This window comes from Rattus norvegicus, chromosome 8 (genome assembly GCF_021556685.1).
Source record: "Rattus norvegicus strain SHRSP/BbbUtx chromosome 8, alternate assembly SHRSP_T2T, whole genome shotgun sequence".
In the NCBI taxonomy this organism is placed as follows: Eukaryota; Metazoa; Chordata; class Mammalia; order Rodentia; family Muridae; genus Rattus; species Rattus norvegicus.
The window spans coordinates 9,401,826-9,418,314 of record NC_141541.1 but is presented as its reverse complement, the minus strand read 5'-3'; the positions used below and the strand labels follow the sequence as shown (position 1 = coordinate 9,418,314).

At 39.0% G+C, this 16,489-nt stretch overlaps 1 pseudogene across 2 annotated transcripts; it reads left to right on the top strand.

Annotated features, from left to right (window-relative positions):
* The first annotated feature begins 2,629 nt into the window (after positions 1–2,629).
* Elob-ps16 (elongin B, pseudogene 16) lies at positions 2,630–8,702 on the top strand (annotated as a pseudogene). 2 transcript variants are annotated; one of them, NR_203056.1, is given in 5 exon segments: positions 2,630–2,962; positions 3,953–4,230; positions 6,554–6,678; positions 7,183–7,354; positions 8,303–8,702. The product of NR_203056.1 is annotated as an elongin B, pseudogene 16, transcript variant 1 (transcript).
* Positions 8,703–16,489: the final 7,787 nt, after the last annotated feature.

The following is a 16,489-nucleotide window of genomic DNA, read 5'->3' as shown; positions in this document are numbered from 1 at the left end:
GTCATCTCACTAGATATTGAAAAAGCCATCGACAAGGCAGAAATGATACAACATATGGAAGTCTGTCAATGTAATCCACTATATAAACTGAAAGAAAAAAAACCTTACGTAGTCATCTCACTAGATATTGAAAAAGCCATTGACAAAAATCCAATACCCCTTCTTGATAAAAGTCTTGGATAGATTAGGGATACAGGGGCATACATAAACTTAATTAAAGCAATATACCTGTAGCCAACATCAATTAAATGGAGAGAAATTCAAAGCAATTCCAGTGAAACCAAGAACATAACATGGCTGTCCACTTTCTCTGTATCTCTTCGATATAGTACATGATGTTTTCATAAGAGCAATAGAACAACTAATGGGGATACAAATTGGAAAGAAAGAAGTTAAATTATTGCTATTTGCAGAAAATATGATAGTATAAGTGACACCCAAACTTCTACTCTGGAAAACATACAGCTAATAAACACATTCATGGAAGTGACTGAATACACGTTTAACTAAAAGAGAAATATTAGTAGACTTCCTATATAAAAAAAATGGACTGGGAAAGAATTTAGGGAAAAACATCCTTCACAACAGCCACAAATAAAATAAAATTTCTTGGGGTAACTCTAGCCAAGCAAGTGAAATACCTGTAAAATAAAAACATCAAGTTTTGGAAGAAAGAAATTGACAAATAAATCAGAAGATAAATATCCCATCCTCATTGGTAGGACTAACATAGTAAAAATGACCATACTACCAAATCTATCTACAGATTCAATGTAATCCACATCAGAATTCAAACAAAATTCTTTTCAGGTCCTGGAAGATTGATGCACAACTTCATATGGGAAGTGAAATCATAGAATAGCTGAAAAAAATGTACACAACAAGAATTTCAGGATTTATCATTATCCCTGATAGGAAGCTGTAACACATAGGTTAATAATAAAAATTGCATGGTATTAGTATAAATATAGAAAGGTTGATCAATGAACTCAAATTAAAAACTCAGAAGTATATTCACACACCTATGAACACACAAGTTTTGACAAATAAGCCAAAACCATACCCCCGCCCCCAAAAAAAGCATCTTCAAAAATGGTATGGGTCTAATTGGACATCAACAAGAATGCAAAAGTTCCATGTTTATCACCCTGCACAAAACTGAGGTCTACATAGATCAATGACATCAATTAAAACTAGATACCTTAAATATAATAAAACAGAACATGGGGAATAACCTTGAACTCACTGGTACATTGGACATTTTTCTGAACAGAATAGCAGTGGCTCAGGATCTAAGATCAACAATTAATAAATTGGAAGTCATGAATCTGAAAAGGTTCTGTAAGGTAAAAGATACTGTCAATAAAACAAAAATAAAACAACAGAATGGATAAAGCTTTTTACCAACTCTATAACTGACAGAGGGCTAATTTCCAAACTATAAAGCAACTCAAGAAACTATACATCAACAAACCAAAAATCCTAGTTAATTTTATTCCTGATGGTGTGATAAAGCACCTTCATTGAAAATAATTTTGGGCAGAAAGAGTTTACTTTGTTGACATTTCCAAGTCCCAATCACCATTTCACAGAACTCGGCGGAGACTGTAACAGATAGGCACATCCTGTCCAGTTTCAAGAGCCAAGAAAATAAATGCAACTCTTGTACTTTGTCTGTGGACAGTTTTCTCCACTCATATTGTGCAGGACATAATATCGTATTATGTACTATGGGGTACATCAGTTACTAACTATCTATACAAGTCCTTATAATATAGCCATAGGTCAACCTGATCAAAATAACTCATCACCTGAGGCTTTCTTCCATACTGCTGTAGGTTGTGGCAAATTTAAACTTAAACTATCATAGTGAATTTTCATAAAATTGAATTTTTTGTAAAATCTAAAAAAAATTCTAGATTTTATAAAATCTTAATAAATCTAGGTTTTATAAAATCTAAATAATCTAGATTTTATAAAATCTAAATACACGGATCCAAATTTTTATTTCTCCTTTTATCATTAGTTCCTTTTTCTCTCTCACTCACTGGCCATAAGGAGTTATACCACTCCTTGGGCATATACCCAAGAAACATTCCATCCTATCACCAAGTCACATGCTCAACTATGTTCATAGTAGCTTTCTTCATAATAATCAGGATCTGGAAACAACCTATATATCCCTCAACTGAAGAATGGAAAAAGAAGATGTTGTACATTTCCTTAATGGAAATGCACTCAGCTATTTAAAACAACAACATCAAGAAATTTGCGGCAAATGGATGTAACTAAAAACCAATCATTCTGAGTGAGATAACTGAGACATAGAAAGACAAACATGGCATGTATTCACTTACAAGTGGCTATTAGTCATAAAGTAAAAGACAATCATGTGAAGGTCACAAGACCCAGAGAAACTATGAAACAAGGAGGGCTGGAGCAAGGACAAAAGGATCTCCCTAGGAAGGGGAAATAAAATAGCTTTCTCTGGTGGACTTTGAGTGCATGGTGTTGGGAACAGAAGGAACCAGGTTTAGGAAGAGGAAATACTAGAAGAAGTGAGTGGAATTGGGAGGCATTTTAAATTCTATATAGGAACTTAGTACAACAGAGACTCTGTGGAATCTACGGGAGTCTCCCTAACAAAGACGCCTAGCAATCAGTAGGAAGGGGACCCTAGTTAACCTTCTTCCATAATTAGGCAAGGGTCAGGCAGAAGGATTGCGACAGCAAGCCAGCCACAAGACCTTCGATCTATGGTTTGTCTTGCCTACAATGTGTTCTGGGACCAGAGACTAGCAAAATTGTAACCGTAAAAGCAGACAGATTTCATCCAGCAACTGACAAGAGCAAATGCAGAACTCCACAGTCCTATATTAGGTGGACCTCGAGGAGTCTTTCCTAGTAGGGAGAGAAAGATGGATTAGTGAAACCAGAGGGGACAGGGACATCACATGAACATGTGAGTGAACAGAACCCATAGAATTAACTAACCTGTGACTAATGGGATCTTATAGAGATAAAGGAACCTTAGGGGTCTGATATAGTTTCTCTAGATATATGTTATGGCTAAGTAGCCTAGTGTTTTTGTGGGAATCCTAAAATGGGATCAGGGGCTGTCACTGACACTTTAGCCTACTTGTGGAACCTATTTGCTTCTATAGGATAACCTTGTCCAGCCTTGATGTGCCTAGGAGGCCTTCTCTTTCCTAAGGGGACAAATAGTTGGCAAAGTGGTGGGAAGACACTGGGGAACAGGAGAAAGGGAAAACTGTGGTTGACATGTAGTATTTTAAAAAAAGAATAAAATAAAAATAAGCAAATAAATAAATGAAGTAAAAGGAAAAAAAACAGACATTTACAAGTGGAATGTAATATAGCTAAAGTGAGTTGAAAAACGATCTAAAAATTTCCTTACCACAAATGAATACTGTATAGAAAACATCCTTGTATTTAGGAAAATAAAATGTCTATTAAAATCTGTAAAACTCTATTTTTTGTAATTTTGTAACCTTGTTGCTATGAAGTAAAATCAATAACATTCTACAATCACTATATCCTTCTATGTGTAACTTGCCGATGCATCATATTTCATTAAAGTTTATTTTTAAGATTTAAAATCATGGGACTAAGCCACTACCCAAAGACTATACATGGACTGACCCTGGACTCTGACCTCATAGGTAGCAATGAATATCCTAGTAAGAGCACCAGTGGAAGGGGAAGCCCTTGGTCCTGCCAAGACTGAACCCCCTGTGAACGTGATTGTTGGGGGGAGGGCGGTAATGGGGAACACCCATAGAGAAGGGGAGGGGGAGGGGTTAGGGGGATGTTGGCCTGGAAACCAGGAAGGGGAATAACATTCGAAATGTAAATAAGAAATACTCAAGTTAATAAAGATAAAAAAGATTTAAAATCATTATCTTTACGTGGTTTGTGTGTGTATGTATAGGTTAGAGATGATCAAAACCCATGAAACTCGATTTGCAGACATCTATGAGAATGCAGAAATGGATGCTGGGAATCAACTTGGAACGTCTGTGAGCATGGTGTGTGCTGCTCATTACTGAGCTTTGTCTTCTGCTTCGTGCTGACATTTTAATAGTCTACCTTGGAAAATGCTTGACGTGATGGACTCACATATCTTCAGTACATCTTTTTATCTCCCATTTTGCAACTTCCAGTCCACAGTGCTTTGATGGGCATCCTGATCATTTTCCTGGCAGATGTGTAAGTGAATTTTAATTTAATGTGCACTAATTGTCTTTCTATCAGTCATTCTCTGTCTTCTTGCCTTAGCAGATATTCCACTTGTTTTGACTTATTTTCAGTAATTTGAAGTTAACCTATTTTCCAGAACATTGCTTTAAATGTTAAAATTTCCATTTTCTTTGCTATTCTTTATTTTTTTTAAAAATTGACTTTACCCACATTTTCCTTGTTTTACATGTTATCTCATTAGTGATACTTTATTATCCTATTTTCTGTGTATATGTATGTGTGTATGCACACATGTGTGTGCATACTTGTGCCGGCCCATGTGGAAGCTAGGGGATAACTTTGGCAGTAGTTTCCCACAATGTATTCTTTTTACCTTTGTAAAACAGAGATTTTAACTGGCTTAAATCTTTATCTGACAATGGATCTGTGGATCATTCTGTCTGTACAGCATAGGATTACAATTGTATACTACTATCTTGGTTTTTCATATATGTTTAGAGGACCAAATTCATATGTTCAAATACATTAGCAATTCTATTGCTTTGACATGAATCCTGAATAAAAGCACCTTGGATAGTTCATCTGGGTATAAATCTAGATCACATTCCAACATCAAGTGAAGCCAGAAAACCAAGAAGGAACCTGAAAGCTTGCCTTTTTCTATTCTATACAGCATTACCCATGACATTACACAATATGTGTTATTATACCCTTTAAATAATTTATTTTTAATAGACTCTGTGTGTTTATGTGTCTGATTGTCTCTTCATGTGTGCTTGGATCCACGAATGTGAAAAAAGATGTCCAAGGATGTTAAAAAGGAAGATTGGATTCTCTGATGCTGGAGTTACAGGCATTTGTGAGTCTCCATTTGCTGGTGCTTAGGACTAAACTCAAGTTCTCTCCCACTCTGCCAGATCATTGCATGTTCTTAGATGCTGAGCCATCTACTTTGTCCCTGTGTTGAAGTATTTTTTAATGCACATTGATGTTTAGTTTGCATATATGTTGGTGTGAGGGTATTGGATCCTGGCGTTGCAGACAGTCATGAGTGCTCAGATTTGAACTTTAATCTTTGGAAGAACACTCAGTACTCTCAACCACTCAGCCATCTCTCCAGCCCTCGTGTTACACTTTTTACAACTTTACATGTTACTGTGAAGAAACTGAAGTATAGGGGATTTTAGCAACTTGCTTGAGGTCAAGAGAGTACCATTGCAGACAGGATTCAACCCAGCTGCTTACAGGTACTATGAGAGTAAGTGGGCTGGGAGGGAGGAGAGGAAGCGAGAGAGAGAAGGAGGGAGGGAGGGAGGGAGGGAGGGAGGGAGGGAAAGGAGGAAAGGGAATGGGAGATAAAGATTATTTTTCTAGTCAAGCTCACCTTCCTATTTTTAGCTCCTTGATAACATTTTTCATTTGTGTATTTGAGAAATTAACCACAGGGAACCAATTTGTTTAAACATTCCATTTCTCTAATTTATGTTATCTTAGAGATTTATCCCTCATTTGTTTGACGTCCTCTTTATTTTATTATGGCTCAGTGTTTGCTGCTGCTCCCTATGTATGATTGCCAGGCCATTTGTGGTCACCTTTACTGTGCTTAAACTTGTTTTATATTTTGGACTTTCTATTTTCTCTGATAGGCAAATTCTCCCTGAAAACCTTTCCGTGTTATTTAATCTTTGAGTTAGGAGCAGAACTGAATGTTGTTTTTAAGTTATTTCAGCACAATTGGGAGTTATGTGAGTAGAGAGGGAGTGTTCTAGATTTATGATAAAGACCCAGAGTATGTTTTTTGCTCTGAGACAAATTATGAAGGAATTGGGGAGGGGGAAGGAAAGGGAGTCATGCTATAATTACAATCTCATAAATTAAAAAAAATAGTGTATTGAAATGTATATCACATTTTACAGCCCCACTGGCAAAGCTCTAGGAATCAAAAGTCCAGTTTTTCATATATTTTACAGTTAATGCCTTTCCCATTTCTGAGAATTGCTTGCTTGCTTGCTTGATATTTCCAGTTTTCTTTCTTGGTCACTTGCTACAATATAGAAGCTATTTATGAAAATGCTCATAATTTTTGTTTTTGTTTGGTTGCTTCTAGAATTGACAGTGATTACATCTGAGTGTGGTACAGTTAGACTATTTCTTCCTTTAGCATTTCCCAATGTTTCTTCTGTTTTCTTACACACACACACACACACACACACACACACACAAACACACACACACAAACACCTGCTAAGAATTTTGTAATTCTGCTTTTGTTTCCTATTTTGGATCACATTCACATCTTTTCTTCTTACTCATTTCTCTTTTTATTTTTCAGAAAATGCTGTTTCAGCCTTATGTTGTATCTGCATTAGTTGAAATAAACTTTGCAACTAGAGATCTCACATAATGACTCCAAAACCAGAAAAACACAAACACTTTTTGTTTTTGTTTCTGTTTCAGGTAAAGTATATAGAGACCTTAAATCCAGAGTACTTGTGACTGGAGAGTAATATATCTATAATGACCTTTTGTGTGTGTCATCATTATATTAATATGAGACAATGACCCCGACTTTTTGAGTAAGGTTTGTTGAATCTGTAACACATGCTCCACAGCATAGCATGTACTGTTCCAGCTCATAGTGATTTTTGGTAAGACGATGACAGTAACTATGGGAAGCATTCTTGAAGTTGTTTAGGTGTTTTCTTTGCTTGGACTTCCAGACAACCATGACGGCTTGTTTCTAAGCTTTGATTAGATGAGCCTCACTCGTGAATTTGAAATCCAGACTCAATTTGAAGAACTGTATTGTGGAAGTTATTTGAGCTCTACTTTTTAAACTTGACATAAACAATCTTAAAATGGCCATTTTTAAGAGTTGAGGGAAATTATCTAAAATGTATGGTATTGAAATAATTTGAGGTAACCAAAAATCTTAATCAAATTTCTGTTCTTTTCTGACAGTTTTAGAGTTGATGGTGAATACCTTGTCAATTGTTCTTGCAACATTGCAGAGATCATCATGAATTTATATATTTCAGCCAGCCTCTTGTGAAACCATTGAAATAGAGTGCTCAGAAATGATGAGGCAAGCCGTTCCAATGCCCACAATCATTCTGTCAATTGGATTCAAATTGGTAGGTTACACTTTGATATCCGTATTTTTTAATTTCTGAGATTATAGTTATGACATTTCTTCCTCTCTCCCCTCCCTCCAAACCCTTTATACACCGCACTCCACTTTCCTTCACATTCATTATCTCTTGAAAAATAACTTTAAAGGTAGAGAGGGAAATGGTAGTAAATGGAGCAGATTCTGCAGGCAAACAACTTGGGCTTAAACTTATGCCTCACCCTCTAGGACTTTGCTCAGGATATTCTTGTGTTGAGTACCTTGAACTTTTCCTAGATACAATGAAGAAACTTCTTAATTCATGTTTTTTCTAAAGCTAACGAATGAGCAAATCTATGTGAATTTCTTAGGATAATGTGTAGTCTGAAGATAAGTTTTAACAAATGTTATGTCCATGCAGATATTAACAAGATAATGTATTGGTTATTATCTTATTATTATACCCACCGACAGTGGACAATCTGTTTCTATAGGTATAATTCACTGACGTTTTTCTGTAGCTCATTTACTGTAGCACATACACTTGGTATCACAGTTTACAATGTTTTATTATAATTTAAATATCAGCTTTCTCCCCTTGTGTAAGACTATTTATCCAAGGTGACACATGTCATATTTATTCATGTATGGATATTCAGTATAGGCACATATTGCTGTACATTTGATACCTAGTAGATGCCATGTAATGGCAAAGAGTGAAAACTGAAATCAAACTGTCTTGACCTAAACACTAACTTTGTTGATTATCAGGTAGGTGATCAAGCTTAATTATTTAATCACCACACTCATATGCTATGTTAAAGTAAAATAGAATAGTAAGGAAGGCACATAAGACGCGGGGGGGAGGGGCACGGGGCCGGGGGCGGCAGGGGCTCCGGGGTCACGCCGGGGGCTGCGGGCTAACGCTGACGCGGGCTCACTGTCCTCGGGACGTGTTTCTCATGATCCGGCGCCACAAGACCACCATCTTTACGGACGCCAAGGAGTCGAGCACGGTGTTCGAACTGAAGCGCATCGTAGAGGGCATCCTCAAGCGGCCGCCAGAGGAGCAGCAGCTGTACAAGGACGACCAGCTCCTTGATGACGGAAAAACTCTGGGCGAATGTGGCTTCACCAGTCAGACAGCAAGGCCACAGGCCCCAGCCACAGTGGGCCTGGCCTTTCGAGCAGATGACAGCTTTGAAGCGCTGCGTATTGAACCCTTCTCCAGCCCTCCGGAGCTTCCAGATGTGATGAAGCCACAGGATTCTGGAGGCAGTGCCAATGAACAAGCTGTGCAGTGAGAGCTCCAGGCCTACCCCCTAGAAACCCATTCCCCCAATAAAAAAAGATTTGGGTGTCTAAAAAAAAAGAATTTTTTTCTTCTAGTATACTGCAATTTTTCTATTGAAAAATTTTTAATTTACATTTCAAATGTTTTCCCTTTCCTGGTTTCCCATCCATAATCTTCCCTATCCCATCCCCCACCCCTACTTTTATAAGGCTGTACCCCCTCCACAGCCACCTCCCTTCCTGTCTCCCAACCCTGATAATCGCCTATACTGGGGGGTACAGCCTTGGCAGGACCAAACGCTTCTTCTCCCATTGGTGCCCCACAAGACCATCCTCTGCAACATATGCAGCTGGAGCCATAGGTCTGCCGCTGTGTACACTTTGGGTAATGGTTTAGTCCCTGGAAGCTCTGGTTGGTGAGTACTATTGTTCTTATGGGGTTGCAAGCCTCTTTAGCTCTTTCTCTAATTCTTCCAATGGGGACCCTGTGATCAGTTGAAAGTTTTGCTGCTAGCATTTGCCTCTGTATTTTTCACTCTCTGGCTGAGCCTCTCAGGATACTCCTATATCAAGTTCCTGTCAGCATGCACTTCTTGGCTTCATCAATATTGTCGAGTTTTGGTGACTGTATATATATGGGCTGGAACCCCGTGTGAGGCAGGCTCTGAATGGCCATTCCTTCAGTCTCTGCTCCAAACCTTGTATTCATATCCCCTCCTGTGAATATTTTTGTTCCCCTTTTGAGAAGGACTGAAGCATCTGCACTTTGGTTGTCCTTGTTCTTGAGCTTCATGGAGTCTGTGGATTTTATCGTGGGTAATTTGAGCTTTGGGGCTAATATACACTAATCAGTGAGTGCATACCTTGTGTGGGTTTTTTTGTGTGATTGGGTTACCTCATTCAGGATGATATTTTCTAGTTCCATCCATTTGCCTATGAATTTCATGAAGTCATTGTTTTTGATAGGTAAGCAATGCTCCCTTGTGTAGATGTACCATATTTTCTGTATCCATTCCTCTGTTGAAGGGCATTTGGGTTTTTTCCAGCTTCTGACTATTATAAATAAGGCTGCTATGAACATAGTGGAGCTTGTGTTTTTGTTGCATGTTGGAACATAATTTGGGTATATGCCCAGAAGTGGTACAGCTGAGTCTTAAGGTAGAGCAATGTCCAATTTTCCAGGGAATCTCCAGACTGATTTCTAGAGTGACTGTACCAGTTTGCAATCTAACCAACAAAGGAGGACTCTTCCTCTTTCTCCAAATCCTTGTCAAAGTCTGATCTCACTGAGGCTTTGATCTTAGCCATTCTGACTTGTGTGCAGTAGAATCTCAGGGTTGCATTGATCTGTATTTCCCTGATACCTAAGGATGTTGAACATTTCTTTAGGTGCTTCTCAGAAATTGATACTCCTCAGTTTAGAATTCATTGTTTAGCTTTGTACTCCCTTTTAAAATAGGGTTATTTGATAACCTAACTCCTAGAAATCTGTTTATATATTGAATATTAGCCCTCTATCATATGGAAGATTGTTAAAGATATTTTCCCAATTTGTTGGTTCCTGTTTTTTGTAATGACAATGTCCTTTGTCTTGCAGAAGCTTTGCAAATTTATGAAGATCAATTTGTCGATTCATTTTTGTTTGTTTTTTGTTTGTTTGTTTGTTTGAAATTCTTTTATTTTATTGGGTATTTATTTATTTGCATTTTAAATGTTATCCCTTTTCCAGGTTTTTCCTCTGAAAACGCAGTATCCCATCTCCACTCCCCCTGCTTCTATGAGAGTGTTCCCCCACCTACCTACCCACTCCTACATCACCTTCCTGGCATTCTCCTATGTTGGGGCATCTGCCTCCACAGAACCAGAGTCCTCTTCTCCCTTGGAAATTCTTTATTATCAAAAAAGCCTTCATTCCTGTAGACGCACAGAACCAAAGGCCTCTTCTCCCATTGAAATTCCTTAGCACAAAAGCCTTCATTCTAGTAGAAGGCATATTATTTTCACAGGCGTCTAAGATTTCAAAATATCCATAAGAAATAACCTTATTGAGTATTATATTAATGTCAGTTTTAATGTCATTATCTTAACCTAAGGGAAAATATGAACCTCATTTAAAATGTCCCATTTTGTACTGAATATATTTAAAGAAAATCTACCCATATTTTACATTATAAGAAAACATATTTTCTCTTTTTTCCATCTTTATTAAATTGGGTATTTCATATTTACATTTCAAATATATTCCCTTTCATAGTTTCCATGAAAACATCCCCCTAACCCTTACCCGTCCCCTTCTATATGGTTGTTCCCCTCCCAATCCTCCCTCCATTGCCTCCTCCCCCCCAAGAATCCTATTCACGGGGGTCCAGCCTTGGAAGGACCAAGGGCTCCCCCTTCCATTGATGCCCTTACTAGGATATTCATTGCTACCTATGCCATTGGAGCCCAAGGTCAGTCTTTAGGTAGTGGCTTAGTCTCTGGAAGCTCTGGTTGGTTGGCATTGTTGTTCATATGGGGTCTCAAGACCCTTCATCTCTTTCAGTCCTTTCTCTGATTCCTTCAACGGGGATCCCATTCTCAGTTCAGTGGTTTGCTGCTGACATTCGCCTATGCATTTGCTGTATTCTGGCTATGTCTCTCAGGAGAGATCTACATCCGGTTCCTGTCAGCCTGCACTTCTTGCTTCATCCATCTTATCTAGTTTGGTGGCTATATATGTGTGGGCCACATGTGGGGCAGGCTCTGAATGGGCGTTCCTTCAGACTCTGTTCTAAACTTTGCTTCCCTATTCCTTCCCAAGGGTATTCTTGTTCCCCTTTCAAGGAAGGAGTGAAGCATTCGCATTTCGGTCATCCTTCTTGAGTTTCATGTGTTCTGTGCATCTAGGGTAATTCGAGCATTTGGGCTAATATCTACTTATCAATGAGTGCATACCATGTGTGTTCTTCTGTAAACACTCACTCAGCATGATATTGTCCAACTCCATCCATTTGCTATGAATTTCATAATGTCATTGTTTTTGATAGCTGAATAGGATTCCATTGTGTAGATGTTCCACATTTTCTGTATCCATTCCTCTGTTGAAGGGCATCTGGATTCTTTCCAGGTTCAGGCTATTATAAATAAGGATGCCATGAACATAGTGTAGTATGGTTCTTTGTTATACGTTGGGGCATCTTTTGGGTATATGCCCAAGAGAGATATAGCTGGGTCTTCAGGTACTTCAATGTCCAATTTTCTGAGGAACTTCTAGGCTGATTTTCAGAATGGTTGTACCAGTCTGCAATCCCACCAACAATGGAGGAGTATTCCTCTTTCTCCATATCCTCGCCAGCATCTGCTATCACCAGCAATCCTGGGATTCCACCTCACACCAGTGAGAATGGCTAAGATTAAAAACTCTATTTGTCGATTCTTGATCTTAGAGCATAAGCCATTGGTGCTCTGTTCAGAAAAATTTCCCCAGTTCCCTTGTGTTCAAGGCTCTTTCCCACTTTTTCTTCTATTAGCTTGAGTGTATCTGGTTTTATGTGAAGGTCCTTGATCCATTTGAACCTGAGCTTTTTACAGGATGATTACAATGATTTGCATTCTCATACATGCTGATCAACAGTCAGCACCATTTGTTGAAAATGCTATCTTTTTCCCACTGGATGGTTTTAGCTCCTTTGTCAAAGATCAAGTGATCATAGGTATGTAGGTTCATTTCTGGGTCTTCAATTCTATTCCATTGATCTACTGGCCTATCTCTGTACCAACAACATATAGTTTTTTATCACTATTGCTCTGTAATATAGTTTGACATCAGGAATGGTAATTCTTTCAGAAGTTCTTTTATCATTGAGGATGTTCTTTGATATCCTGGGCTATTTCTTATTACAAATGAATTTGCAAGTTGTTCTCTTTAACTCTTAGAAGATGGAAAGATCTCCTATGCTCAGGGACTGGCAGAAGAAATATAGTAAAAATATCCATCTTTCCAAAAGCAATCTACATATTCCATGCAATCCCCATTAAAATTTCAACTGAATTCTTCAAAGATCTTCAATTTCTTTCTAAAGAAACTTGTAGTTCTTGTCAAACAGATCTTTCACTTGCTTCATTAAAGTCACACTGAGTTACTTTGTATTATTTACGATTATTGTGAAGGGTGTCATTTCCCTAATTTTTTTCTCAGACTGATTATCCTTTGAGTAAAAGAAGGATACTGCCTTCCTGGTTGCTGCCGCCGCGGAGAGCTCTTGGGCAGCACCCCACGAGCAAACTTGAGCCTCGGGACAACAGGTAAGACCAACTTTTCTGCTGCAAGAGACCTGACTGGTGATCTCGGGACACACAGAGGCAGAATTACTCTAGGACCGGGCACCTCCTGTGTTTACCAGGAGTCCCACACCCGCGGATCCGGGCCAGCAGCAGCTCTCTGCTCCCAGACACCATGGGAGAGAGACCCCACCGCCTGGTCAGGTGGGCACTCCTGAGGCTGCAGAGCGGAAGAGACCACCAACACTGCCCACCACTGCCCACATCCCTCGCCCAAGAGGAAACTGTATAAGGCCTCTGGGTTCCCGTGGGGGAGGGCCCAGGAGCCGCAGGACCGCTGCGTCTGAGACACCGCCAGAACCTGAAGGAAACAGACCAGATAAACAGTTCTCTGTACCCAAATCCCATGGGAGGGAGAGCTAAACCCTCAGAGAGGCAGACACGCCTGGGAAACCAGAAGACTGCAGTCTGCACACACATCTCAGATGCCAGATGAAAACACCAAACGCCATCTGGAACCCTGGTGCACTGAAGCTCCTGGAAACAGCGGCACAGATCTTCCTGGTTGCTGCCGCCGCAGAGAGCCCGTGGGCAGCACCCCGCGAGCGAACTTGAGCCTCGGGACCACAGGTAAGACCAACTTTTCTGCTGCAAGTGACCTGTCTGGTGAACTCAAGACACAGGCCCACAGGAACAGCTGAAGACCTGTAGAGAGGAAAAACTACACGCCTGAAAGCAGAACAACTGTTGCCATAACAGGCTGAAAGAAAACAGGAAAAAAGGTCTACAGCACTCCTGACACACAGGCTTATAGGGCAGTCTAGCCACTGTCAGAAATAGCAGAACAAAGTAACACTAGAGATAATCTGATGGCGAGAGGCAAGCGCAGGAACCCAAGCAACAGAAACCAAGACTACATGGCACCATCGGAGCCCAATTCTCCCACCAAAACAAACATGGAATATCCAAACACACCACAAAAGCAAGATCTAGTTTCAAAATCATATTTGATCATGATGCTGGAGGACTTAAAGAAAGACGTGAAGAACTCCCTTAGAGAACAAGTAGAAGTCTACAGAGAGGAATCACAAAAATGCCTGAAAGAATTCCAGGAAAACATAATTAAACAAGTAGAAGCCCATAGAGAGGAGTCACAAAAATCCCTGAAAGAATTCCAGGAAATCATAAATAAACAAGTAGAAGCCTATAGAGAGTAGTCACAAAAATCCCTGAAAGAATTCCAGGAAAACACAATCAAACAGTTGAAGGAATTAAAAATGGAAATAGAAGCAATCAAGAAAGAACACATAGAAACAAACCTGGATATAGAAAACCAATAGAACAGACAAGGAGCTGTAGATACAAGCTTCACCAACAGAATACAGAAGATGGAAGAGAGAAACTCAGGAGCAGAAGATTCCATAGAAATCATTGACTCAACTGTCAAAGATAATGTAAAGCGGAAAAAGCTACTGGTCCAAAACATACAGGAAATCCAGGACTCAATGAGAAGATCAAACCTAAGGATAATAGGTATAGAAGAGAGTGAAGACTCCCAGCTCAAAAGACCAGTAAATATCTTCAACAAAAGCATAGAAGAAAACTTCCCTAACCTAAAAAAAGAGATACCCATAGGCATACAAGAAGCCTACAGAACTGCAAATAGATTGGACCAGAAAAGAAACACCTCCCATCATATAATAGTCAAAACACCAAATGCACAAAATAAAGAAAGAATATTAAAAGCAGTAAGGGAAAAAGGTCAAGTAACATATAAAGGCAGACCTATCAGAATCACACCAGACTTTTCGCCAGAAATTATGAAGGCTAGAAGATACTGGACTGATGTCATACAGACCCTAAGAGAACACAAATGCCAGCCCAGGTTACTGTATCCTGCAAAACTCTCAATTAATATAGATGGACAAACCAAGATATTCCATGACAAAACCAAATTTACACAATATCTTTCTACAAATCCAGCACTACAAAGGATAATAAATGGTAAAGCCAAACATAAGGAGGCAAGCTATACCCTAGAAGAAGCAAGTAACTAATCGTCTTGGCAACAAAACAAAGAGAAGAAAAGCAAACAAACATAACCTCACATCCAAATATGAATATAACAGGAAGCAATAATCACTATTCCTTAATATCTCTCAACATCAATGGCCTCAACTCCCCAATAAAAAGACATAGATTAACAAACTGGCTACGCAACGAGGACCCTGCGTTCTGCTGCCTACAGGAAACACACCTCAGAGACAAAGACAGACACTACCTCAGAGTGAAAGGCTGGAAAACAACTTTCCAAGCAAATGGTCGGAAGAAGCAAGCTGGAGTAGCCATTCGAATATCAGATAAAATCAATTTTCAACTAAAAGTCATCAAAAAAGATCAGGAAGGACACTTCGTATTCATCAAAGGAAAAATCCACCAAGATGAACTCTCAATCCTAAATATCTATGCCCCAAATACAAGGGCACCTACATATGTAAAAGACACCTTACTAAAGCTCAAAACACACATTGCACCTCACACAATAATAGTAGGAGATTTCAACACCCCACTCTCATCAATGGACAGATCATGGAAACAGAAATTAAACAGAGACGTAGACAGACTAAGAGAAGTCATGAGCCAAATGGACTTAACGGATATTTATAGAACATTCTATCCTAAAGCAAAAGGATATACCTTCTTCTCAGCTCCTCATGGTACTTTCTCCAAAATTGACCATATAATTGGTCAAAAAACGGGCCTCAACAGGTACAGAAAGATAGAAATAATCCCATGTGTGCTATCGGACCACCACGGCCTAAAACGTGTCTTCAATAACAATAAGGGAAGAATGCCCACATATACGCGGAAATTGAACAATGCTCTACTCAATGATAACCTGGTCAAGGAAGAAATAAAGAAAGAAATTAAAGACTTTTTAGAATTTAATGAAAATGAAGGTACAACATACCCAAACTTATGGGACACAATGAAAGCTGTGCTAAGAGGAAAATTCATAGCGCTGAGTGCCTGCAGAAAGAAACAGGAAAGAACATATGTCAGCAGCTTGACAGCACACCTAAAAGCTCTAGAAGCAAAAGAAGCAAATACACCCAGGAGGAGTAGAAGGCAGGAAATAATCAAACTCAGAGCTGAAATTAACCAAGTAGAAAAAAAAAGGACCATAGAAAGAATCAACAGAACCAAATTTGGTTCTTTGAGAAAATCAACAAGATAGATAAACCCTTAGCCAGACTAACGAGAGGACACAGAAAATGTGTCCAAATTAACAAAATCAGAAATGAAAAGGGAGACATAACTACAGAAACAGAGGAAATTCAAAAAATCATCAGATCTTACTATAAAAGCCTATATTCAACAAAACTTGAAAATCTGCAGGAAATGGACAATTTCCTAGACAGATACCAGGTACCGAAGTTAAATCAGGAACAGATAAACCAGTTAAACAACCCCATAACTCCTAAGGAATTAGAAGCACTCATTAAAGGTCTCCCAACCAAAAAGAGCCCAGGTCCAGACGGGTTTAGTGCAGAATTCTAACAGGCCTTCATAGAAGACCTCATACCAATATTATCCAAAATATTC